Consider the following 26,745-nt stretch of genomic DNA (forward strand, 5'->3'; position numbering starts at 1 on the left):
CTTGATCTGGTTGTATTTTTAATATCCTTTTCCCCTTTGTATTTTTCAGTTTCCAGTTAATTCATAGAAAAAGTTAATTAACTGGGGATACCACTTTCCTCAATGCCCACATCATCAAGTCAAATATTTAACCCTCTCCAGGTAGTACACTTAAGAGGTGTGCGGTTCAATACCACTGCTAATAAATCTGTTCAAATTGACTTGATCTACTTTACCGAATTGAGGTAATAAGTTCTGGCCTCTAATAGTAATATCTTACAGACTGATTACTGTGGATATTCTGTTATTAGAATTTTGCACCAGCTTGTATACCATTTTAACGTTTACTTTTAGATTATGTAGTCTTTGTTGGCATTAAAACAGGATTGGATACAGTTGTTTGCTTCACAGTTGCGATGTTAACATAAACTAGTTGTGGTAAAAAGAGGTATCTAGGTTAATATTATACTAATTCATTCTTAGCTGTAAGCAAACACAATGGAAGGGAGTCTGACAACAATGAATGTGCAATACATGCTTGCATACTTACAGCTCTACAATTTTAAAATAAAATAAACAATCTTGAATTTATGAGATTGTGAGGCAGAAATGTTATATGCTACTGTGTCTTTATTATTTCCTAATCTATCTTACTTGAAGATTTGAATTTCAGCAATACATCAGTAGTTGAGACTAATAGTTGATCGAAAAACCGTTGGGATTTTCACCAGCAATGGTTCAGCCAATGCCACTATGAAGAGAAAACTGATGTGGGGTATTCGGCCAACAAGCTAGCTGTCTACAGACTGGCGACAAAATTAGTTTAGTGGAGGTTTGGATGTGACCATGGTAATAAACCCTAAACTCACATTCTTGTTTTAACATGTAATCTGAAGACCAATTGGGATGCGTGTGATGCTGTTGATCAATTCAGTTCAAATTAAACTTTGTTAAAATTTGTATATAACAAATATATATACAGGGTGTTTCCTAAAGGTGTTCCAATATTGTGATATTTTGTTCTAGACGTGAAAATGAGCAAAAAACTTCATATGGAGGTATGTCCTAAAACTGTTAGTTTTCCGTCTACCTGTCTGTATGTTATTTTTACCAAAAAAGTTATATCTTTTATACCAGTAAAGATAAAGTTATAAAACTTTGCAGTTTTGTTGACCTTTTGTATGCCCATTTGAGAAAAAAATATGAACTAATTAATTATCTTTACCCGTTTCAAAATGGCAGCCAATCATAAATTTTGATGTTAAATTCCGCAAAATCGATACCCTGTATGAAAATTTTACAATAATATTAAAATGTTGTATACTTTATTCTAAATCTAACAGTGGTTGTTTCATTAAAATCGAATAAAAAAACAACTGATTAGTACTACCAAAACATAATACCATGTTTTACATATTACACAACAGGAAGTATAGTTTTCTAAACTGTTTTACTCTGAACAGCTGATTTAAAGTCAATGAGCTGATTAATGTGAACAGCTGTTTATTTAAGGGAGTCGCCCTCCTATTCTTCTCAATGTTAACTTAGGTACACTTTACACAAAACCCTGCAGAGATACAAGGCTGAAACTTTGTATACTTATTTTACGGTATTATATAGTATGTATATAGAAGGAAAAACTTAACAGTTTTAGGACATACCTACATATGAAATTTTTTGCTCATTTTCATGTCTAGAACAAAATACCACAATATTGGAACACATTTAGGAAACACCCTGTATATATACATACGAACATGAAATGGTGTCAGTAAACATAATAACCTAACTTAAATAGTTACAGTGACTTGTACTATTTAGCCATTGTCGAGTATTAAATTAAATATAGTTTAAAATAATACATTTTAAGTATTAAGGCTGTTGGAAAAATTCATCAAAAGAATACAACGACCTGGAAATTAACTACTGTTTAAGCTTCTTTTTAATATTCATAAAGCTGTTTGTTGATAAAATATTTATAGGTAAGTTATTATTATAAAATCTAATAACCTGACACTGTTGAATTCTAGTTTAATCTGTGGGGTTGCCAACTGATTCTGGTTTCTTGTTGAATAGTTGTAGAAATTGCCTAATTTAGTTAAAGTATCTTGCTAGCCTTACTGCTAAGACCCATTATATATAGCCCATAAATGATTTGAATACCTAAATCTGCAAAAAATATGTGTTTTACTGAGTCCTGTCTTAGTAAATTAGGCATAATTTATATAGCTTTCTTTTGCAATATTAATATACATTGCAAATTTATATCACTAGTTGCTCCATATAATACAACACCAAAAGAAATATGAAATAGCTTACATTGAAAGCTTACAAAATTTTGAAATAGATTTTAGTGCATACAGAGCAGAAGATATTTTCTTTTGAATGTGCACATCCCATGTTAAGCTTTCATCTAGTATTAACCCTAAAAATTTAGTTTGATTAACTTTTTGAATTTGAGTATTATGTACTTTAAGAATCATTGGCTGTTGTTTTTTAGTACAAAATGTCATAAAGTTAGTTTTATCAGGGTTAAGTAAAAGGTTTTTTCTGATAAAGTAATTATAAATTGAAAATAAATTTTGGTTTGATAGATTTTATATTTCATTTAAAGATTTATGAGATATGACAAGGTTGGAGTCATCGGCATATATACACATTTTACTGTTTAAATGTGTTACACTATTTGGAAATCCCCTAATATAGCAAAGAAATAATACAGGTCCAAGAGTGGAGCCTTGAGGTACTCTGTATTTTATTGTTAATTTAGCATAACTTAGTTGGCTAGTGATTATATGGGCTAGTTCTACATACTGTTTTCTATTTTTTTAGGTATGATTTAAACCAGTCCAGTGAAATTCCTTCAGTCCCTAAAATTTTTAATTTTCTATTAAGGGTACTATGACAGAACAAACGTCTTACTGAGGTCCATAAAGATACCCACAGCATGGTCACCCTGGTGTATGGTATCTAAAATTGACTAAAAACCCAATTCCTGCAGTAATGACAGATTTCTGATCTAAACCCATGGTACTCATTAAATAAACTATTGGTTTCCAGAAATCAATCGTTCACAAACTAAACTAAGATGATTGGTCAGCTGAATTTGAATGCACTGCCCTTGCACTCTAATTTGGTGACTGTATTATGTCGATCTTCATTCAGTTCCACTGGACAAAGCTTGAATGCGGTAAATGAATTGAATTGAGAGAAATAAATTTGAATTTAAGCTTAAAGGACCAGCACCTTTTACGTCAGTACAGACGTTAAGAATCAACTTAAAGCTACATAAATTGAATAATTCATGGTGAGAAAGGGCGAATGTTTCTTGTAAAATATAGTACCTTGTATCACAATTATCCCAACAAGAATGGGGAAAGAGTACACAATAAATCGAGCCTGTCTGGCACTGCAATCCCTTGTAGAAAGAAGGGCAGAACAAGAATCTAGAAGCTAAGACGCTGAATTCGTTATTTCAAAATTCGTTAAGTCCAACATCTACGGAAGCTGTACCAAGACCTCATTGAGACAAAACAACATAAACTAATAGTACCAAGGGAGAGAGCAAAAACAATTAATTATGGTAATTTAACCCCTTTTAGTGCCATAATTAAAAAAATTTCAAATTATCTGAATGCCACTAATTTTTTCGGGAATACTACACAGTATTGGAAAGACAGTCCTTCCATTGTGATACACCTACGTCTCTAGCAAGTTGTCTACTACTAACTTCTGGATCATTCCGGACTGAATTTAGAACTACTTCATCCAATCCTACATCATGAACAATGTGTCCTACTTCGTTAGGTCTTTTGTGAACTGTAACTCCCTCCACAAGACGTTGATGGAGTCTTGAGAACACAGAATGACTGGGAATTCTTGTGTACAGGGTGTGGTAAAAAGATGGGGTTCAATGATATTTCAGTCTGAAACTTAGCAACTTTGCCATTTGGATCGACCTGAAACTTAATTTTCTTTTCTTACTGTTTGAACCGATAACTTTCAAATTGAAAATTTAACAGAGAATCTAAAAATGATGTAGTTTGCTCACATATGTCTATACGTTGCTGAGAAATATCAGATTTACGTACAAAAAACACGGGTTTTTTAGAAAAACTGAAAATAATTTATTTCAAACCTAATTTTTGGAGTTTTATAACCGCCATTGTATCACATTTACATTGCATTATAACCCAAAAGATTTTGTCACACCAAGAGCCATTCACCCTGTATATCTCAAACTAAGATTTTGCTACTTGTACAATAAACAGCTTTTTATATTAAATTGTAACTTAAAATACTAAACATCCATTAATCACGTCACATGAAATGTGAAAATTTGGGTTTATCAAATCTTGATTCAGGAAGCTGTCAAATTACTTCTTGATTCAAATAAGTTCTTACAGAGAGACATTTGTTTTTGAGGATTTCCCAGTTATAAAAGGAGATTCCCGGCAGGGAGGCCACCCTTGGTAAAAGTAAAGATAATTTATTAAAAGTTCATATTTCAAGTAATAGGGAAGAAATATTATTGAATCAAATAATATTAACTTTAATAAAAGTAATAATAAAAAATTGTCTTATTTGATGAGTACACTAAAACTAAAGGTTTACATACACAAAAGATATGGCTGCCATTTTGAACACTTGAAATGAAATTATTCTGAAACTTTTTTGGAAACAAACAAACCTTAATATTAGACAAATAATTTTTGCAAAGTTTGGTTGTTATATATTATTTAGTTTAAAGATTTGTTATGCACGGATAGACAGAACAAGGTTTACTGTCTACTTTATGTGATATTTCTTACTTATTTTACCTGACAAATCTAATAGTGATTTGACAGTAATTTATGAACAATCTGCATATTATGAGTCAAAAATGCTTAGCATGTGCCATCATAAAAAAGGGTATGATAGTCCATGTAAGACTGACCAATGTACATTAATACCTTTTATTTAATTGGAAGAATTTCCCACAAATAAAAAATTGGTTGTAGCAAGTAGGACTAAGAGATCAAAATTGGATGGTAGCAAAACAGTTAAAAATACAAATAAACCTTTTCACTGATCATACTTTATATTTCTAACTTGCTAGATACAAAATCAAAAAGAAAAGACACTGTAAATGGTGTGAAGGTAACACACTAAAGTACATCATACACATTATTGGACACTACAAGTATTGTGCACAAAGAATATTAAGAATTTGTGATAATTCATAACTATACATTTACAATTTCCAATTTTGTGGAAGGGGATGGGTAATGAAGTCTTCATTAGAATTAGTTTAGAAGGAAAGTAGTAAAATAACAATGAACTTATTTAATATTGTTTATTCATAAATAACATTAACGTTTTCCTCCAACACGAGGTGCAGCCTTTTGTGTAATCTTGGTTGCCTTCTGCTTGGGAGCAGTTTTGCCCTGGAACACGCACACATCTGGTTAGCTATACAAATATACTGTAAGGTAAGACCTTATAAACATATGTAAGAAGATACAACACTGTTCATACAAACAGATTTATAGTAAGAATTCACAAAGTAGGGCTTTTGTAAAAAAAAGTTTGAGTAAAGTTGGACTACTCTTTTGCCAATCTAGAACTCTTTCATAAATGTGGGGGTTGTTAAATAAAGACAGCCTATCTGGAGTGGGTTAACAGATAAACTGACAGATTCCGGCAACCTTTGAACACTTGTTTATCACCAGACAATAAAAATTTCTACCTCAGTCAGTATCATTAGTCATTGAGTAATTTACTTAAAGAGTAGTTGCGTAAGGATCTATCATGGCAAGATTATACAAACAATGATATACAAATAAAAATTTTAGGTTTGGACTAAAAAACGGTTACTAAAAAACAAGATGATTTGATAATAACCCATGCTACATGCTTTCACTCTTCTAAGGACTTCAAAGAAGGTACAGAAGACCCAGATTACAGGGAGGAGATCTGCGACTGTTTCTGTCCTTACCGAGAAAATCATCAACACAGGAGCCGTTATGGTAGGAACTGATCCACATCTTACTATCCAGACTTTTCCAATATCTTGAGGTGTCAGTGGGAAGTACTCAAACTATTTTGAAAGATATACTTAACATATCTAGAGTTTGTGCTGGACACTCCTGCCTGATTACTTCTTAACAAAAACACCTGAGTCAACACCTGCCTTGAGTGGAAGCAAATTGTTACAGAGGATGAGTATCATTATTCAGATTTAGCCCTTAGAGTATGTCGGTCATTTCCAAAGTCATATATACAAAGTGCCAGCCTGTCTTCTGTAAATATTTTAAAGTGTTTGCGAAAAAGAAAACAATAATCCAGCAGATTTTGTTTTTATTCATTAATAAAGTGAAGAATATAATACATAATCCACTATGTTGAAAAAAATAGTAAAATAATCATTTAAAACAGTTTTTTGGTGAAAACTGAATTACTTTTCTTAAAATATTATGTATTGCACATGATTATGACAAATAAATGTATGATTTTAACAATAACAGAATGTTTAGTAGTTTCACTCTTACCTTGGGTGCTGGTGGAGGTTTCTTGGCAGCTTTTGTAGCCTTCTTGGCTTCTTTTGCAGCCCTAAACATACAAAACTATTTGTTTCATCCAATAATACAAAAACATTTACAACAGAAGGTTTAAATGATTCATTCAACAACTGCTCCTTATCTATGGTACCTACTGTTATCAGATTCAGCATGCACTTTTGTACCCTCCTGCTTGCACCAAGGATAGCTCTCATACCTTTAATAAGGCAGTTGTCAGTTAGTGTTCAATACATGTAAAGGGTGCGGCAAAATAACCTCCCTATTTTCATTGCTTTATTGTGAGTAGAGGGAGGCACTCAGAATGGTGGGGATAACCGCAATCGACGCAGGAGAGGGGGAAATTTAAGTGACACTCCGCCCGTAGGCACCAGTCGTCAGTCGCCATCATGGTGTGGACGAGTGCACAGAGAGCGTTTGCGGTCGAAGCGTTCATTCGTAACAATGAATCAGTTATCATGGCTCAACGCGAATTCCAAATGTGGTTTCAAATTCCTCCTCGTGATTCAGTACCGGACCGCAAGTCTATTGTGCTGTGGGTGAAAAACTTCAAAGAAACTGGTTCTGTTGTGAAAAAAACGAGGTGGAAGACCTCGTACACCAGAAAACATAATGCGGTTAGGCAATCAGTTTTGCAGTCTCCTCAACGATCAGCTCACAAACATGCAGCCGCCCTTCAAATGTCCGAATGTCCTTACAAGATGGTTGTTGTCCAAGAGCTGTCCCAATGTGATTGGCAGAGTCATATGGAAGTGTGTCAAAAAATCTTGGATTGTCTCCCACTAGACGCTGTTGTTTTTTTTCAGTGACGAAGCGCATTTCCATCTGTCTGGAAGTATGAATAAACAGAAATTTCGCTATTGGAGTGAAAACAACCCGAAGGAAATCCATGAGAGGCCTCTTCATAGGGAACGTGTAACTGTTTGGTGCGCGTTATCACGATGTGGAATCATTGGCCCTAATTTTTTTGAAGAGGATGGCAATGTTGTTACTGTGAACTCAAACAGGTATGCCAACATGCTAGCAGAACTTTTTGAACCTGCCCTGCAACAGAGGGCTTTCGAGAATGTGTGGTTCCAGCAGGACGGTGCCACAGCACATACTGCCCGAATAGCAATGAACATTTTGAGGCAAATGTTTCCTGGCCAGTTGATTTCTCGGGGAGGGGACATTGTGTGGCCAGCGCGATCACCCGATTTAACCCCATGTGACTTTTTTCTGTGGGGTTACTTAAAGGCCGAGGTGTTCAAACATCGCCCCAGAAACCTGCAAGATCTGAAGCAAGCTATACGGGAGGAAGTTCTGCGCACACCTCAAGCCATGCTCGAGAGAGTCCACGACAGTTTCAGAATTCGCTTGCAACAATGTATTGATAATCACGGCCACCACTTATCTGATATTCTGTTTAAAAGAAAGTAGAAAAAACTTCCCATGTCATAGAATAAGTTAAAATGAATAAATTTGTTTTTTTGGAAAAAACTGTGGTTTTTATTAGTATTTAAAAATAGGGAGGTTATTTTGCCGCACCCTGTATCTTAAGCCTTTGTAGGATTCCCCCTAAAAAAAAAAAAAAAAAAAAACGCAACATCAAGATAAGTGAATTTCCATCAAGTTCAGTTTGAAATTCCAAGAAACGTGTGCGGAGACAACTGATCCAAGAAGTCTTTCAGGAGGAAGCCATTACTCCGAATTCCATGAATTTGTGGTTCAAAAAATTTAACTATGTTGAAATTCCCTGTACTGTACGACATTCATCAACATGAACCCCTGAAAACATCAGGCATGTGCGGAAAGAGATCAAAGCAGATAGTTGCTTAACAGTGCCTGATTTGGATTTCAAACAAGATGTTACAAAATTTGTCCCAAATTGCTCTAAAGATCACGAGAAACAATGTTTTAAACCACTGACTCCAAATCATCACTGATCACTGTGATGAGACATGGATTTATAGCTACAATCACACAAAAAATCCAATCATCAGTATGGATCAAATCTTTAAAATAACACAAAAAAGTCTGCAATTTAGGAGCAAAATCAAAGATCATGATGATGGTGTTTTGTTAACACAAAGGTATAGTGCACCACAAATACATGTACCAGAGAGCCACACACCAAGGAGTACTATCTGAAAGTTTTGAGATGTTTAATGGATATTGTACAGCAAAAATGTCTTGAATTATATGTCAACGGAGACCGGATGATTTACGTATGATAATACACCGGCTCATACCCCTAACATGATGCAACAACTTTTGGCCAAGTGCCATATCTTTCATGCAGTCCTAACTCCTGATAAGGCACCATGTGACTTCTGGCTGTTCCTGAAATTGAATATACCTCGCTCAAAGGAACCAAATTTCAAACATTTGAAGAAATCCAACAGAATGTGATGACAGATCTAATGGTGATCCCAAAGGAGGAATTTGTGATTTGTTTGTCAAGATGGGAAAATCATTTTGAAGAACAGTATCATGTCTAATGGGGGGGGGGGGGTAATTTAAAGCAGACTAAGTTTGGTTGTTATCGGTAAATTAGTTTTTCAGTTATATTGGGTACTTTCCTAACAGCCCTTATCACTCTTTACACAAAGTCAATCCACAAAACACTTTTGTAATTTACAAAGACTGTATAAACATAGCTCATAGCATAATTTTGTTGCTGAAAAAGGTTTTTATCATTAGGCTTTATTGGTATAGCTGGGCTAAATAAAGAACTCAGGTTTTTAATATACAAGAAGAAAATCTTTTACAAATGTGGTAAGAATCAGACAGAAAGATATAGTCTGTTTGTAGAGACAAACAGTGAAATTTTTTCACTGCATACTAGCTTTTAGGCTTCAGTAAACTCAGCCAGGGAGGTCAATAGTACAGAGAGCCATTATTTTCTCAGGATACTGAGCTGTAAATGAATGACCCTTCTCTAGTGCAATAGAACTACATCAACCCATTGCGGATCACTGTAGAAATATCTCGTCATACATTAACTGGGCCTTGCAGTACGGTGACAAGCTCAGGTCAAAAAAGTGATAGCTTTTAATTTTACCTCGTAATAGTTCTAATAATGTCTGGTAGACTGTGTAAGCATCATTAAATGTTTTTTCAACAACAGTTTTATTTAACTTTCTCAACACGTTTGTTATAGATTGTAGTTGTGTACAGAATGTGAAGAATCAGCTGAATTTACATTCCAGCTATGTTGTGCTACTGATCGATCTGTAATAACTAAATTTGCATTTTACGATATTGGTTGTGTGGATTCTTATATATGTGAAGTTAATAATAATATAAACACCGGGTAGTTACTTTTCTACTGCAAACGCACAAATTAATTTGTACCCACTGGGACGTGTGAACGCACTGGGTTAACAAGACATCCACATTCATTCCATACATCACTCTCTTATGCATTACTCCTCAAAAAATATTGTTTCCAATTGGCTACATGATGGCATCATAAAAGGCTTTGGCCCTAATTTATTAGAACTGAAAATTCGTTTAACCCTTTGGCCGCTGTGAGCCACTATAGTGGCTCGAGATGTACGGTACCTTGACCACCATGGGCCACTATAGTGGCTCGCCGTATGTGGTACCTTGAGCGCCACGGGCCACTATAGTGGCTCTGTGAACTTTACGCCTTTGTCCTTATAGTTTAAACATAATATATATAAAATACATATTGAATTACTCCAAAACAAACCCTTATAAATGTCGTTTGTATATAATTATTGTAATATCCAATATTGAACATTATTAGTCTATGGAAATGTAGTGATTTGTAGGGCTGTGGAATCAGCTGTTTCTCATTGGTTCCAATATTACAGGTTATTAGTACAAACGTAATGTTTATACTGTGGTTGTTGTTACTAATGATTGTTTCTTTGGTGTATAATACAGTGTGTATTATTGTGAAATAGTATTTCGACTGACATTATTTGAAATGAAGAGATAACGTCCAAAATCACCAGTTAGTGAAAACACACTTGTCAATCTTGTTACTTGCAGCAGTGCAGTGGAGGTTATTGACAATGTAATTGATGAAAGTGATAGTTTTTTTGACAGTTCATCACAATCCGAGTTATTTGATTCTGACATTATTAATGACAGTGACAATGACCCGACATTTGATCCAAACCAGCCAAGCACATCTGCTACACACAGAATCGGCATAGGCCTACTCTGCCACTTCCAAGGCATAGGCCTAATTTTATGAATGAAGATTTGTTATCCTCATCTGATGAGGAAGGTAATGATTCAGCCCTCCCTACCCCACGTCCTACAATTTATAGACGTGGCTTAGGGGCTGGAAGAAGAGGAGCTATACGTAGTGGTCGTGCTTCAGCCAGGCCTAACCAAGATGACAGCAGTAGTTGGGATGAAGTTGAAGATGATAATGATCCTGGGTATGAACATAACTTCACACAGAACTTCATGGACCTAAACACTGCCCTCCTGTGAATTCTCATCCTATAAACTATTTTAATTTATTCTTCACTGTAAACATTTTGACTACGTTTGTCACAGAGACGAATCGTTATGCAACACAATACATATCTTCTCTTGAAGAGAATATTTCTCCTCATAGCAGGCTGCAAGAATGGGCAAACACGACAGTGAATGAAATGAAGGCTTTTATAGCTATAGTTACAAATATGGGCCTCATTCGCAAGCCAAATATTGAGAGCTATTGGTCTACATCCTCATCGCAGACAACAGAATGGTTTAGGAAAATTATGAGCCGAAACAGGTTAGCGATGCTTTTAAAATTTTTCCACATTACTGATGTTTCAAAATTAAAAACGCGAGGTGAAGAGGGTTATGACCCGTGCGCTCGTTTACAGCCAATCATAGACCACGCAAATAGACTTTTCCGTCACTATTACTTTCCTGGACAAGGTCTATCCATAGATGAGTCTCTTGTGGGAACAAAAAAGAGAAAATCAACCTCACCCAATACATCCCTAAGAAGAAGCACCATCATTGGGGGATAAAGCTATGGGTGTTATGTGAGACAGCTACTCACTGTTGCCTTGCATTTTATTGTTATAAAGATGCTAAGTACAGAGACGATGCTGCAGAAGTAACACATATACAGTAGTTGACAGGCTGATGAAAATGGGAAACTACCTAAATAAAGGTTTTCATTTATATCTAGACAATTTTTTTACATTTAAAAATCTAACCAGGTAACTGTATGATCAACAAACTTTACTGACAGGCACAATAAGAAGCGACAGAGTAGGAATCCCAAAACAATTGAAGGGGAAATTTCCTGTTGAGAAAAAAGTATATGTTCGGAAAGGGCCCATCTTATTTATGGCCCCCATAGGGAAAAACCTACGAATAAAAATCAATTTCTTTTAATTTCCAGTGATTCCAAAGCTTGTAATGTTCAGTATACAAGGAAGAGGGGTAGGAGTATATTGATGAAAAGAAAACCCAAAATTGTACACCAATACAACATGAATATGGGTGGCATTGATTCGACAGACCAGATGTATACTTACCTCGACGAGAGGAAAACTATGAAACACTGGAAAAAAGTAATTTTTAATGTTTTTGGGCGCATGATTTTGAATTCATATATTTTATACACCCTGAATACTACTTAACACAAACTGAGTAGATATGATTTCATGATTTCTATTATTGAGGCTCTCGAAAAAGACTGGTTAGCTGAGAAAACCCTTCCAGCAAATTTGAGAGGCGGTGGAGACAACAGGCCTGCAAGAGGGGGTTTCGGACTTGAAAAGCTGTGTGGTGCAAAAATAAAGAATTGTGTTGTTTGTATGTAGTGGGAAAAACAACCCTGATGGAAAGAGGAGGAGATCAAAGACTGTGTGCATGAGATGCAAATTAGGTGTCCATGCCGAATGTTTCACCAAACATGTTTGTTAGAAGTATTGTGTATAAAAAAGTTGTGTATATAGTTAACTTTGTTTTAGTATAGCTGTGTTATATGTTTTTATTATTTTGTGCGAAAGTACTCACAACTCACCCAAATAATATGTTCTTTATCCCCACAAATATTAATGAAAGACTCCGTGCATGAGATGCAAGTTAAGCATCCATGCTAAATTTTCTGCAAATTATGTAATAAAAGCATTGTATACAAAAACTGTAAAAAGTAAAATTTGTTTTATTTTAAGTGTTATTAGTGTAAAATAATAACAGAAGAGGCTAAAATGTGCTTCTAATCTCCATAACAACATTTTCAGCCTACTATAAAGCTTCTGCAAAGTATGTAAATTTTATCCTAAATATATATATATATATATATATATATATATATATATATATATATATATATATGTATACAATATATATTGTGTGTGTGCATTTGTAAGTGTCTTAATTTATATCAACTTTAAATTGTATTGCTCTGCTGCATTTCAACTATAAAATATTGATATTTACTTGTTTCTATAGTAACAAGTGTATCTTCATCCTACAGCGGAATTTATGAAATTTTTTGAATTTTACTTTAATTACATTATTTTATGCAATTTCTGTGGAATATATTTGAAACTTTTAGTATATGCTCAAAAACAATACGTACTTTTATGTTAAAAAACGTTATTTGAGCCCAAGTTACTTATTCAGTGTGTTTTTGGACCTCAAACTTAAGATTTTTTTTAATTACAACAGGTAAACATACTACTAAACAATGTAAAAAAAAAAAACTGTTATTTATTACATCAACTGAAAGTACATCTCTTCCCCTAAAAAAAAAACCAAAACTAAAAGACTAGCTCAAAATTTACGAAGTTATGTAATTTAATATGTGACCATGCAAAAACGGGTGATTTTGCCGTGGCGGTATTGGATCCGTGCGGTGCTCAAACGTTTGGCGGTCTAGCGAACGACGGCGCACGGGAGCGGCGGCACACTAAGGGTTAACATGTTCACGACAACTGCTTTTCAATAATAATGGCAAAATAACTGTAATCAGGTTTTTTTACGTCAAATATTTAACCCTAGAAGTGTGTCCATGTTACCAAAGATAAAACGTCAGTCCATTTTTGACGTGTTGCAAGGTTTTTTTAAAAAATTCGTAAAAAATACTTAATATCAAGAAAACATATATTGTTATATATCTTTTTTCTTCTCAGAAGTTGTACTATTTGAAATAGGAATAAATGTTTTGATATTCTTTGGTTTAGTATATACTTTTATGAAAATAATGAGAAATTGCAAAAAGTTTTATATGAAAATTTCAAGTTTGGACCTGTGTAAGATATTGAAATATTACAGTAAGGTCAAAATGTATAAAATGTAGAGAATTTTATGCCAAATTAAAAAATATATTAAAAATTCTATTAAACAAAAATTGTAATTTTGCCATTTTTCTTTTTACATAAGCGAAAATGTACAAAAATGTACAAGGGTTTGGGCTTTTCATTTTTTTACCTCCAAATGTGACTATATATTTATATGAAAAACAGTTTTCTATTGTAAATTATACATGCTATTTGAAAACACTAAAAGTAAACAACAACAAAATAAACTGTTATTTTATTATAAGCTTACAAAAAAAAATCTTTTGAAAAATGAAAATATTTTGTAACAAAATTCAGAAACAAGCTACAAATTTTCACTTATACTTTATGTTTATGTAATTTTTGAATATACCCTTAGTAAGTATGTTTGTTTGGCTAAAATAAAATATAAGATATGTTCAAATACTTTGAGAAGGAACTGATTTATGACATTTTTTGTTAACAGTCGCACGTTGAAGAATTTACTCATAAAAAATAATCTGGTTTGCAATGTAAAAAAAATATGAAAACATTTTTTTTTACTTGTTATATTATGTTAGCACATAATGTTTGAAAGAAATACACTCAATAATTTTTTAAATTGAGTAAAAAATAAATGTTGTGTGTCAAATATTGTAAAACCTTGCATTGTAAAATTTTTGAGAATAGCCTATATAAACAATAGAACCGACGTGAAACTGGCCATAGATTCCATCCATAAAAAGAACGAGTACCGGGAACTAGTTCCTAAATGAATCCTAACCTAGTTCATCAACTCAAACCATACAAAATATATATTTAATTAATAACGTAAAGATAAGTACTACAAATAAAGATTTTAAATGAACAAACAGTACTTTTATGATAATAATCCCCTTTTATAGCCACAATTTTCAAGACTATACTCAATTAAAAGGCAAGTTTTGAGAAACCCTATAAAAGGGCCCATACCTTAAAAACGTACGAACCAATTTTGATAAAACTTTCTACACACACTCACTACATGGTCTACTATACTAAAAAACAAGCCTCATTCTTAGGCCACGCCTATTTCCGGAGCTACATCGATTTTACAGGCCAAGTGCTGACAAAAACCAATCTATGGACGGCCATATCTCAAAAATGTACGAGCCAATTTTGATAAAACTTTCTGTACACATTCACTACATGGTCTAGTATACTAAAATACAATCCTCATTCTTAGGCCACGCCTATTTCCGGAGCCACATCGATTTTACAGGCCAAGTGCTGACAAAAACCAATCTATGGACGGCCATATCTCAAAAATGTACGAGCCAATTTTGATAAAACTTTCTGTACACATTCACTACATGGTCTAGTATACTAAAATATAAGCCTCATTCTTAGGCCACGCCTATTTCCGGAGCCACAATAATTTTACAGGCCAAGTGCTGACAAAAACCAATCTATGGACGGCCATATCTCAAAAATGTACGAGCCAATTTTGATAAAACTTTCTGTACACATTCACTACATGGTCTAGTATACTAAAATATAAGCCTCATTCTTAGGCCACGCCTATTTCCGGAGCCACAATAACTTTATAGGCCAAGTGCTGACAAAAACCAATCTATGGACGGCCATATCTCAAAAATGTACGAGCCAATTTTGATAAAACTTTCTGTACACATTCACTACATGGTCTAGTATACTAAAATATAAGCCTCATTCTTAGGCCACGCCTATTTCCGGAGCCACAATAACTTTATAGGCCAAGTGCTGACAAAAACCAATCTATGGACGGCCATATCTCAAAAATGTACGAGCCAATTTTGATAAAACTTTCTGTACACATTCACTACATGGTCTAGTATACTAAAATATAAGCCTCATTCTTAGGCCACGCCTATTTCCGGAGCCACATCGATTTTACAGGCCAAGTGCTGACAAAAACCAATCTATGGACGGCCATATCTCAAAAATGTACGAGCCAATTTTGATAAAACTTTCTGTACACATTCACTACATGGTCTAGTATACTAAAATATAAGCCTCATTCTTAGGCCACGCCTATTTCCGGAGCCACATCGATTTTACAGGCCAAGTGCTGACAAAAAACCAATCTATGGACGGCCATATCTCAAAAATGTACGAGCCAATTTTGATAAAACTTTCTGTACACATTCACTACATGGTCTAGTATACTAAAATATAAGCCTCATTCTTAGGCCACGCCTATTTCCGGAGCCACAATCGATTTTATAGGCCAAGTGCTGACAAAAACCAATCTATGGACGGCCATATCTCAAAAATGTACGAGCCAATTTTGATAAAACTTTCTGTACACATTCACTACATGGTCTAGTATACTAAAATATAAGCCTCATTCTTAGGCCACGCCTATTTCCGGAGCCACAATAACTTTATAGGCCAAGTGCTGACAAAAAACCAATCTATGGACGGCCATATCTCAAAAAATGTACGAGCCAATTTTGATAAAACTTTCTGTACACATTCACTACATGGTCTAGTATACTAAAATATAAGCCTCATTCTTAGGCCACGCCTATTTCCGGAGCCACAATAACTTTATAGGCCAAGTGCTGACAAAAACCAATCTATGGACGGCCATATCTCAAAAATGTACGAGCCAATTTTGATAAAACTTTCTGTACACATTCACTACATGGTCTAGTATACTAAAATATAAGCCTCATTCTTAGGCCACGCCTATTTCCGGAGCTACAATCGATTTTTACAGGCCAAGTGCTGACAAAAACCAATCTATGGACGGCCATATCTCAAAAATGTACGAGCCAATTTTGATAAAACTTTCTGTACACATTCACTACATGGTCTAGTATACTAAAATATAAGCCTCATTCTTAGGCCACGCCTATTTCCGGAGCCACATCGATTTTACAGGCCAAGTGCTGACAAAAACCAATCTATGGACGGCCATATCTCAAAAATGTACGAGCCAATTTTGATAAAACTTTCTGTACACATTCACTACATGGTCTAGTATACTAAAATATAAGCCTCATTCTTAGGCCACGCCTATTTCCGGAGCCACAATAACTTTATAGGCCAAGTGCTGACAAAAACCAATCTATGGACGGCCATATCTCAAAAATGTACGAGCCAATTTTGATAAAACTTTCTGTACACATTCACTACATGGTCTAGTATACTAAAATATAAGCCTCATTCTTAGGCCACGCCTATTTCCGGAGCCACATCGATTTTACAGGCCAAGTGCTGACAAAAACCAATCTATGGACGGCCATATCTCAAAAATGTACGAGCCAATTTTGATAAAACTTTCTGTACACATTCACTACATGGTCTAGTATACTAAAATATAAGCCTCATTCTTAGGCCACGCCTATTTCCGGAGCCACAATCGATTTTACAGGCCAAGTGCTGACAAAAACCAATCTATGGACGGCCATATCTCAAAAATGTACGAGCCAATTTTGATAAAACTTTCTGTACACATTCACTACATGGTCTAGTATACTAAAATATAAGCCTCATTCTTAGGCCACGCCTATTTCCGGAGCCACATCGATTTTTACAGGCCAAGTGCTGACAAAAACCAATCTATGGACGGCCATATCTCAAAAATGTACGAGCCAATTTTGATAAAACTTTCTGTACACATTCACTACATGGTCTAGTATACTAAAATATAAGCCTCATTCTTAGGCCACGCCTATTTCCGGAGCCACATCGATTTTACAGGCCAAGTGCTGACAAAAACCAATCTATGGACGGCCATATCTCAAAAATGTACGAGCCAATTTTGATAAAACTTTCTGTACACATTCACTACATGGTCTAGTATACTAAAATATAAGCCTCATTCTTAGGCCACGCCTATTTCCGGAGCCACATCGATTTTACAGGCCAAGTGCTGACAAAAACCAATCTATGGACGGCCATATCTCAAAAATGTACGAGCCAATTTTGAATAAAACTTTCTGTACACATTCACTACATGGTCTAGTATACTAAAATATAAGCCTCATTCTTAGGCCACGCCTATTTCCGGAGCCACATCGATTTTACAGGCCAAGTGCTGACAAAAACCAATCTATGGACGGCCATATCTCAAAAATGTACGAGCCAATTTTGATAAAACTTTCTGTACACATTCACTACATGGTCTAGTATACTAAAATATAAGCCTCATTCTTAGGCCACGCCTATTTCCGGAGCCACATCGATTTTACAGGCCAAGTGCTGACAAAAACCAATCTATGGACGGCCATATCTCAAAAATGTACGAGCCAATTTTGATAAAACTTTCTGTACACATTCACTACATGGTCTAGTATACTAAAATATAAGCCTCATTCTTAGGCCACGCCTATTTCCGGAGCCACATCGATTTTACAGGCCAAGTGCTGACAAAAACCAATCTATGGACGGCCATATCTCAAAAATGTACGAGCCAATTTTGATAAAACTTTCTGTACACATTCACTACATGGTCTAGTATACTAAAATACAAGCCTCACTCTTAGGCCACGCCTATTTCCGGAGCCACATCGATTTTACAGGTCAAGTGCTGACAAAAACCAATCTATCTAGGTTATGTGCTAAAAAAATCTAATCTATTAAATCAACACACCTGGAAAATCGTAGAGCATATTTAGGTTAATCCTCGCATACATATTGTAGCCACTTTATACATTCTTACATTCATACTTTACATTCATTTGAAGTAACTGTAAGATAAACTTACTTGTAGGTAAACACTTTTTAACACTACTTTAACACACTAACTTTTACTTTAACACACTACTTTTACACTTTTTAAACACTACACTAAACAACTAATGACAAATATTCCATACGGTTTCTTCTGCCAGTTTTCATTATAATATATTGAATGTGCAGAATAAATTGCATTTAACCTACGCCAGGGACGGTTCACTGCTAAATGCCGGAGCTACCGAACCACTGTCCATTAGCGGAGAGACGGTATTTCAGTAATCAGTACTTTGTAACGGTTACTTTTCTACAGTATCTGTAACGGTTACTGAGAACTAAAAATACAGACAACAGATACTTTGTATCTAGTACTCTGTTACAAGGTACAAATATTTTCTCGTACGGATTACTTTACTAGTCCTGAAGTACTCATAAACTGTGTTTAATTAAATAAACTGTGTTTATTAGGGAATATACTCAGTATTTTCAGCGTTAAAAAATACTGATTTAAAGTCTTCTAGTATTTAAAACGTTACAAATATGAAATACTGATTTAGAGTTCTAGTATTTAAAACGTGAACAGTAAGGAAATAATGCTGGTTTCAAGTATCCAGTGTTTTACTCAGTATCGCCGAGTAACTTGATTTGTTATGTAATACATTAAATGATAAATTCAAGAATATTATCATAGCCGGAGATTTTAACATCAATGTTTTGAACAAAGACAGTACATTTAGGAATTTTATATATAGTATAAATACAGAATAGCGTTACCTATTACATTACAATATCCATTTAGTGACTACATACATCATTAAATAAAGAAGTTTGCCTCAAAATGTTATGTAAATGACAACACTGATTTTACAATTTTGCTACTATTTATAATATGTCATATTAATTAATATATTGTTGGATGAGCTAAGTTACCTCACAATATTCTTTAAATGGGTATACTGATTTTTCAATTAAAAATGATTTTAACTTTGTTAAATATGCAAATTTGTGAAAATTAAGAAATAACAAGAATTTGGATCCTATAGCTGTGGGTTTTTTTATTAAAAAGTTCTAAGTTATGTATACTATCTTCATTTGATTTCACAAGCATGATAGTTTGAAAAATATATAGACCATATACGGTAAGGATTCTTAATTTAGAAAAATGCTGTTGGTAAGCGGTAATAATGGTTTGGAGATTAGCGGAAAAGACTGTTTAATGAGGGTAATTGGTATATCATCAATTCCTGTTGAGAATTTGTTTTCAAAAGCCATTACAATCGTTTTAAAATTCTTTCATCAACCTCTTTAAATTTGAAAAAATGAGGCTTGAGGCGGGTTTTTATGATCCGATTGATTAACAAAATCTTTCTGAATATTTGGAAGCACAACTCTATCAACAACACTTAAAAATATCATAAAAAAATCATTAAATATATTTCCAACAAGAATTTGGTCTGATATGGATGTGCCATCCCGAAGTAATTGTATGTTATGAATGATCTTGGTGCCATTGTTGATTTCAGATTTTATAACTTTCCAAGTTGATTTTGACTTATTTGTAGATTTCTTAATTTTACTGTCAAAAAAACCTTTTTTTTTGTCGTTGTTTATTTGAATTTTATTTTCAATTTTCAGTTGCTTAATTAATTGTTTTAAATCATTAGTTTTCCAAACCCTATATGTTTTCTCCAATTGCGCAATTTTTTCCTTTTTAATTTTTACATAATCTGAAATCAAACTATTTAGGTTTTTCTCTTTTTCAACAGATATTAATTTAGGAACGCTAATTTAAAAAACATGAACAAATATTGAGTAAAAAAATCATACTTAGTTTCTACGCTAGCCTGGTAAACTTCTAACCAATTTTCACTAGCCAATAGCCTTAAAAATAAATCTGTGTTAGTTTTTGAAAACTTTCTACAATACCTTATATTCACATAATAAAGAGTATTTTGTACACCAAGAATTTCAAATAATTGCCCATCATGGTCTGATATACATGTTATAAGGCCAGATGTTTTTAATTTCTCAGTTGTAATATTAGTGAGGAAGTTATCTATGCTGGTTTCTGACTCGGAGGTAACTCTAGTAGGAAAATTTACTTTATAAACTAAGTTATAAGAATTTAAAATACTAAAACAATTCTTATATGTACTGTCTTTGTTCAAAACATTGATGTTAAAATCTACGGCTATGATAATATTCTTGAATTTATCATTTGATGTATTACATAACAAATCAAGTTACTCGGCGATACTGAGTACAAACACTGGATACTTGAAACCAGCATTATTTCCTTACTGTTCACGTTTTAAATACTAGAACTCTAAATCAGTATTTCATATTTGTAACGTTTTAAATACTAGAAGACTTTAAATCAGTATTTTTAACGCTGATAATACTGAGTATATTCCCTAATAAACACTGTTTATTTAATTAAACACAGTTTATGAGTACTTCTGTAAACAGCTGTAGTGATTCCTTTACATAAGAGTGGCCTAATTACCGACTGTAATAACTACAGACCAATCTCTTTACTTTCTACCTTTGCTAAAGTGTTTGAAAAGTTAATGAAGAAAAAGCTAATTACATTTCTAGAAAAAACTAATTTTTTCAGCAACAATCAGTTTGGTTTTAGGAAAGGTTTAAATACTGAAGCAGCATTAAAAAGCTTCATAGATAATGTGTATACAGGAATAAATTCAGGGCAGAAAGTTAGTGGTTTATTTTTAGATATTAAAAAAGCGTTTGATACTGTAGATCACACAATTCTTTTACAAAAGTTATACGGATGTGGTATTCGGGGGAATATTTATTATTGGTTTGTTAGCTATTTAACAAAGAGAAAACAATGTGTCAAAATTAATAATTCTTTTAGTGACTTCGGGTTTATACAATGTGGCGTACCTCAAGGGTCAGTTTTAGGCCCAGTACTTTTTATAATCTACATAAATGATCTTTGTGATTCAAATTTAAATGGAAATATTACATCTTTTGCAGACTATACAGCTTTATCGTATGTGAAAAAATAATTAGGATGATATAGAGCAAGAGATGAATTCAGACCTTAAAGCACTGCAGTGGTGGTTTTCAAAAAATAACATGTTATTAAGCCCAGAGAAAAACTAAGTACATCCAATTTTAGTTTTAAAAACAGATCAGCAAATTTTTAGTAATTCAATTTTGTATCGATGTGTCAATTGTTTGTGTAGTAACATTCAGTGCCAACAGAACTGTGCTGTAGTATCCCAGTGCGAAAATTTAAAATATTTAGGAGTCATGCTAGATAGAGAAATCAACTGGAAGACACATATTGAAATTTTAAAAACGCAAACTAAACAATATTTTAAGATTTTTTCATTTTTTTACAATACATTTGCACTGAAGATGTGTTAAGAATGCTGTACTTCTCTTTGGTCAATAGTAGGCTTGACTATGGAATATTTTGTTGGGGTGGAGCCTATGAAACAAATCTAAAGCCACTTCTAACTCAACAAAAGAAATTCATAAGGTTGATTAAACGAAAACGAAGAATGGGGAAATCTTTTCCTCTTTTTGTTGATTTAAATATTCTTCCCCTTAAATATATGTTTGTTTATAAAGTTTTAAAAATATTTTATGTCATAAGTGGCAATTTACCAGAATTAAAAAATAGTTACAAAAACAAATTAAGAAAGCAAGAACCAATACCAGTTCCAAAGCCTAACTTAGCATTTTTTCAAATAGTTATTGTTTTTTGGGACCTAAAATGTTTAGTATAATTTCTTCAATTATTAGTTGTGAGAATATAAAGTTATTTTCAAAAACATTAAAGAAGTGTTATTGGGTTTTGATAAATTTAGATTTTCTTCTCTGCATAGATTCCTAGTTAATTAAAGAAAGTAACAGTAAATTTTAGTTTGAATTTATTTAAGTGGATTTTCATTTGCTTTGTAACTGCAGCAGCACACTTTTATTCAATTTTTTTTAGGAGCTTATAAAAAATCAAAGTTTTATTGAAATTTTCTTTGAGCTAAAAAATATTTTTGTAATAAAAGGAACCTCTCCACAGGCACTTGCCTCTAGAGGCCCTAGTTATTTTTGAAAATATTTCTTTTAATTTACGAGTGTTTTTGTTTTAATTTTATTTTCAAGAATGTTACATTTTTATTTAAGTTTGCTCATTAGGTTTGTACATTGTGTATACCAATGCATAATATGTGTTATTGTAATATTTTCAAAAATAAATTCTATTCTATTCTATTCTATACTTCAGGACTAGTAAAGTAATCCGTACGAGAAAATATTTGTACCTTGTAACAGAGTACTAGATACAAAGTACCTGTTGTCTGTATTTTTAGTTCTCAGTAACCGTTACAGATACTGTAGAAAAGTAAACCGTTAAAAGTACTGATTACTGAAATACCGTCTCTCCGCTAGTGGACAGTGGTTCGGTAGCTCCGGCATTTAGCAGTGAACCGTCCCTGGCGTATATTATAATGAAAAACTGGCAGAAGAAACCGTATGGAATAGTTGTTATTAGTTGTTTAGTGTAGTGTTTAAAAAGTGTAAAAGTAGTGTGTTAAAGTAAAATTAAAAGTTAGTGTGTTAAAGTAGTGTTAAAAAGTGTTTACCTACAAGTAAGTTTATCTTACAGTTACTTCAAATAAATGTAAAGTATGAATGTAAGAATGTATAAAGTGGCTACAATATGTATGCGAGGATTAACCTAAATATGCTCTACGATTTTTCCAGGTGTGTTGATTTAATAGATTAGATTTTTTTTAGAACATAACCTAGATAGATTGGTTTTTGTCAGCACTTGGCCTGTAAAATCGATGTGGCTCCGGAAATAGGCGTGGCCTAAGAATGAGGCTTGTATTTTAGTATACTAGACCATGTAGTGAATGTGTACAGAAAGTTTTATCAAAATTGGCTCGTACGTTTTTGAGATATGGCTGTCCATAGATTGGTTTTTGGTCCACTTGACCTGTAAAATCGATGTGGCTCCGGAAATAGGCGTGGCCTAAGAATGAGGCTTGTATTTTAGTATACTAGACCATGTAGTGAATGTGTACAGAAAGTTTTATCAAAATTGGCTCGTACGTTTTTGAGATACAGCTGTCCATAGATTGGTTTTTGTCAGCACTAGGCCTGTAAAATCGACGTGGCTCCGGAAAATAGGCGTGGCCTAAGAATGAGGCTTGTATTTTAGTATACTAGACCATGTAGTGAGTGTGTACAGAAAGTTTTATCAAAATTGGCTCGTACATTTTTGAGATATGGCTGTCCATAGATTGGTTTTTGTCAGCACTTGGCCTGTAAAATCGATGTGGCTCCGGAAATAGGCGTGGCCTAAGAAATGAGGCTTGTATTTTAGTATACTAGACCATGTAGTGAATGTGTACAGAAAGTTTTATCAAAATTGGCTCGTACGTTTTTGAGATATGGCTGTCCATAGATTGGTTTTTGGTCAGCACTTGACCTGTAAAATCGATGTGGCTCCGGAAATAGGCGTGGCCTAAGAATGAGGCTTGTATTTTAGTATACTAGACCATGTAGTGAATGTGTACAGAAAGTTTTATCAAAATTGGCTCGTACGTTTTTGAGATATGGCTGTCCATAGATTGGTTTTTTGTCAGCACTTTGGCCTGTAAAATCGATGTGGCTCCGGAAATAGGCGTGGCCTAAGAATGAGGCTTGTATTTTAGTATACTAGACCATGTAGTGAATGTGTACAGAAAGTTTTATCAAAATTGGCTCGTACATTTTTGAGATATGGCCGTCCATAGATTGGTTTTTGTCAGCACTTGGCCTATAAAGTTATTGTGGCTCCGGAAATAGGCGTGGCCTAAGAATGAGGCTTATATTTTGGTATACTAGACGATGTAGTGAATTTGTACAGAAATTTGTTAATCAAAATTGGCTCGTACATTTTTGAGATATGGCCGTCCATAAATTGGTTTTTGGTCACACTTGGCCTGTAAAATCGACGTGGCTCCGGAAATAGGCGTGGCCTAAGAATGAGGCTTGTATTGTAGTATACTAGACCATGTAGTGAATGTGTACAGAAAGTTTTATCAAAATTGGCTCGTACGCTTTTGAGATATGGCTGTCCATAGATTGGTTTTTGTCAGCACTTGGCCTGTAAAATCGATGTGGCTCCGGAAAATAGGCGTGGCCTAAGAATGAGGATTGTATTTTAGTATACTAGACCATGTAGTGAATGTGTACAGAAAGTTTTATCAAAATTGGCTCGTACATTTTTGAGATATGGCTGTCCATAGATTGGTTTTTGTCAGCACTTGGCCTATAAAGTTATTGTGGCTCCGGAAATAGGCGTGGCCTAAGAATGAGGCTTATATTTTAGTATACTAGACCATGTAGTGAATTTGTACAGAAAGTTTTTATCAAAATTGGCTCGTACATTTTTGAGATATGGCCGTCCATAGATTGGTTTTTGTCCACTTGACCTGTAAAATCGACGTGTGGCTCCGGAAATAGGCGTGGCCTTAAGAATGAGGCTTGTATTTTAGTATACTAGACCATGTAGTGAATGTGTACAGAAAGTTTTATCAAAATTGGCTCGTACATTTTTGAGATATGGCTGTCCATAGATTGGTTTTTGTCAGCACTTGGCCTGTAAAGTTATTTGTGGGCTCCGGAAATAGGCGTGGCCTAAGAATGAGGCTTGTATTTTAGTATACTAGACCATGTAGTGAATGTGTACAGAAAGTTTTATCAAAATTGGCTCGTACATTTTTGAGATATGGCTGTCCATAGATTGGTTTTTGTCAGCACTTGGCCTATAAAATCGATGTGGCTCCGGAAATAGGCGTGGCCTAAGAATGAGGCTTGTATTTTAGTATACTAGACCATGTAGTGAATGTGTACAGAAAGTTTTATCAAAATTGGCTCGTACGTTTTTGAGATATGGCTGTCCATAGATTGGTTTTTGTCAGCACTTGGCCTGTAAAATCGATGTGGCTCCGGAAATAGGCGTGGCCTAAGAATGAGGCTTGTATTTTAGTATACTAGACCATGTAGTGAATGTGTACAGAAAGTTTTATCAAAATTGGCTCGTACGTTTTTGAGATATGGCTGTCCATAGATTGGTTTTTGTCAGCACTTGGCCTATAAAGTTATTGTGGCTCCGGAAATAGGCGTGGCCTAAGAATGAGGCTTGTATTTTAGTATACTAGACCATGTAGTGAATGTGTACAGAAAGTTTTATCAAAATTGGCTCGTACGTTTTTGAGATATGGCTGTCCATAGATTGGTTTTTGTCAGCACTTGACCTGTAAAATCGATGTGGCTCCGGAAATAGGCGTGTTGGCCTAAGAATGAGGCTTGTATTTTAGTATACTAGACCATGTAGTGAATGTGTACAGAAAGTTTTATCAAAATTGGCTCGTACATTTTTGAGATATGGCTGTCCATAGATTGGTTTTTGTCAGCACTTGGCCTGTAAAATCGATGTGGCTCCGGAAATAGGCGTGGCCTAAGAATGAGGCTTGTATTTTAGTATTACTAGACCATGTAGTGAATGTGTACAGAAAGTTTTATCAAAATTGGCTCGTACGTTTTTGAGATATGGCTGTCCATAGATTGGTTTTTGTCAGCACTTGGCCTATAAAATCGATGTGGCTCCGGAAATAGGCGTGGCCTAAGAATGAGGCTTGTATTTTAGTATACTAGACCATGTAGTGAATGTGTACAGAAAGTTTTATCAAAATTGGCTCGTACATTTTTGAGATATGGCTGTCCATAGATTGGTTTTTGTCAGCACTTGGCCTGTAAAGTTATTGTGGCTCCGGAAATAGGCGTGGCCTAAGAATGAGGCTTGTATTTTAGTATACTAGACCATGTAGTGAATGTGTACAGAAAGTTTTATCAAAATTGGCTCGTACATTTTTGAGATATGGCTGTCCATAGATTGGTTTTTGTCAGCACTTTGGCCTGTAAAATTTATTGTGGCTCCGGAAATAGGCGTGGCCTAAGAATGAGGCTTGTATTTTAGTATACTAGACCATGTAGTGAATGTGTACAGAAAAGTTTTATCAAAATTGGCTCGTACATTTTTTGAGATATGGCCGTCCATAGATTGGTTTTTGTCAGCACTTGGCCTGTAAAATCGATGTGGCTCCGGAAATAGGCGTGGCCTAAGAATGAGGCTTGTATTTTAGTATACTAGACCATGTAGTGAATGTGTAACAGAAAGTTTTAATCAAAATTGGCTCGTACATTTTTGAGATATGGCCGTCCATAGATTGGTTTTTGTCAGCACTTGG

The 26,745-nt window shown here is 34.3% G+C and overlaps 1 long non-coding RNA gene across 1 annotated transcript; it reads right to left on the minus strand.

Moving 5' to 3' along the window:
- Positions 1-5,299: 5,299 nt before the first annotated feature.
- Positions 5,300-6,579, minus strand: LOC124372997. Its single transcript, XR_006923388.1, has 2 exons — positions 6,510-6,579; positions 5,300-5,405 (listed from the first exon to the last, which is right to left on the minus strand). It is a non-coding gene; the product is annotated as an uncharacterized LOC124372997 (long non-coding RNA).
- Positions 6,580-26,745: the final 20,166 nt, after the last annotated feature.

This window comes from Homalodisca vitripennis, unplaced genomic scaffold (genome assembly GCF_021130785.1).
Source record: "Homalodisca vitripennis isolate AUS2020 unplaced genomic scaffold, UT_GWSS_2.1 ScUCBcl_4579;HRSCAF=10839, whole genome shotgun sequence".
NCBI lineage: Eukaryota > Metazoa > Arthropoda > Insecta > Hemiptera > Cicadellidae > Homalodisca > Homalodisca vitripennis.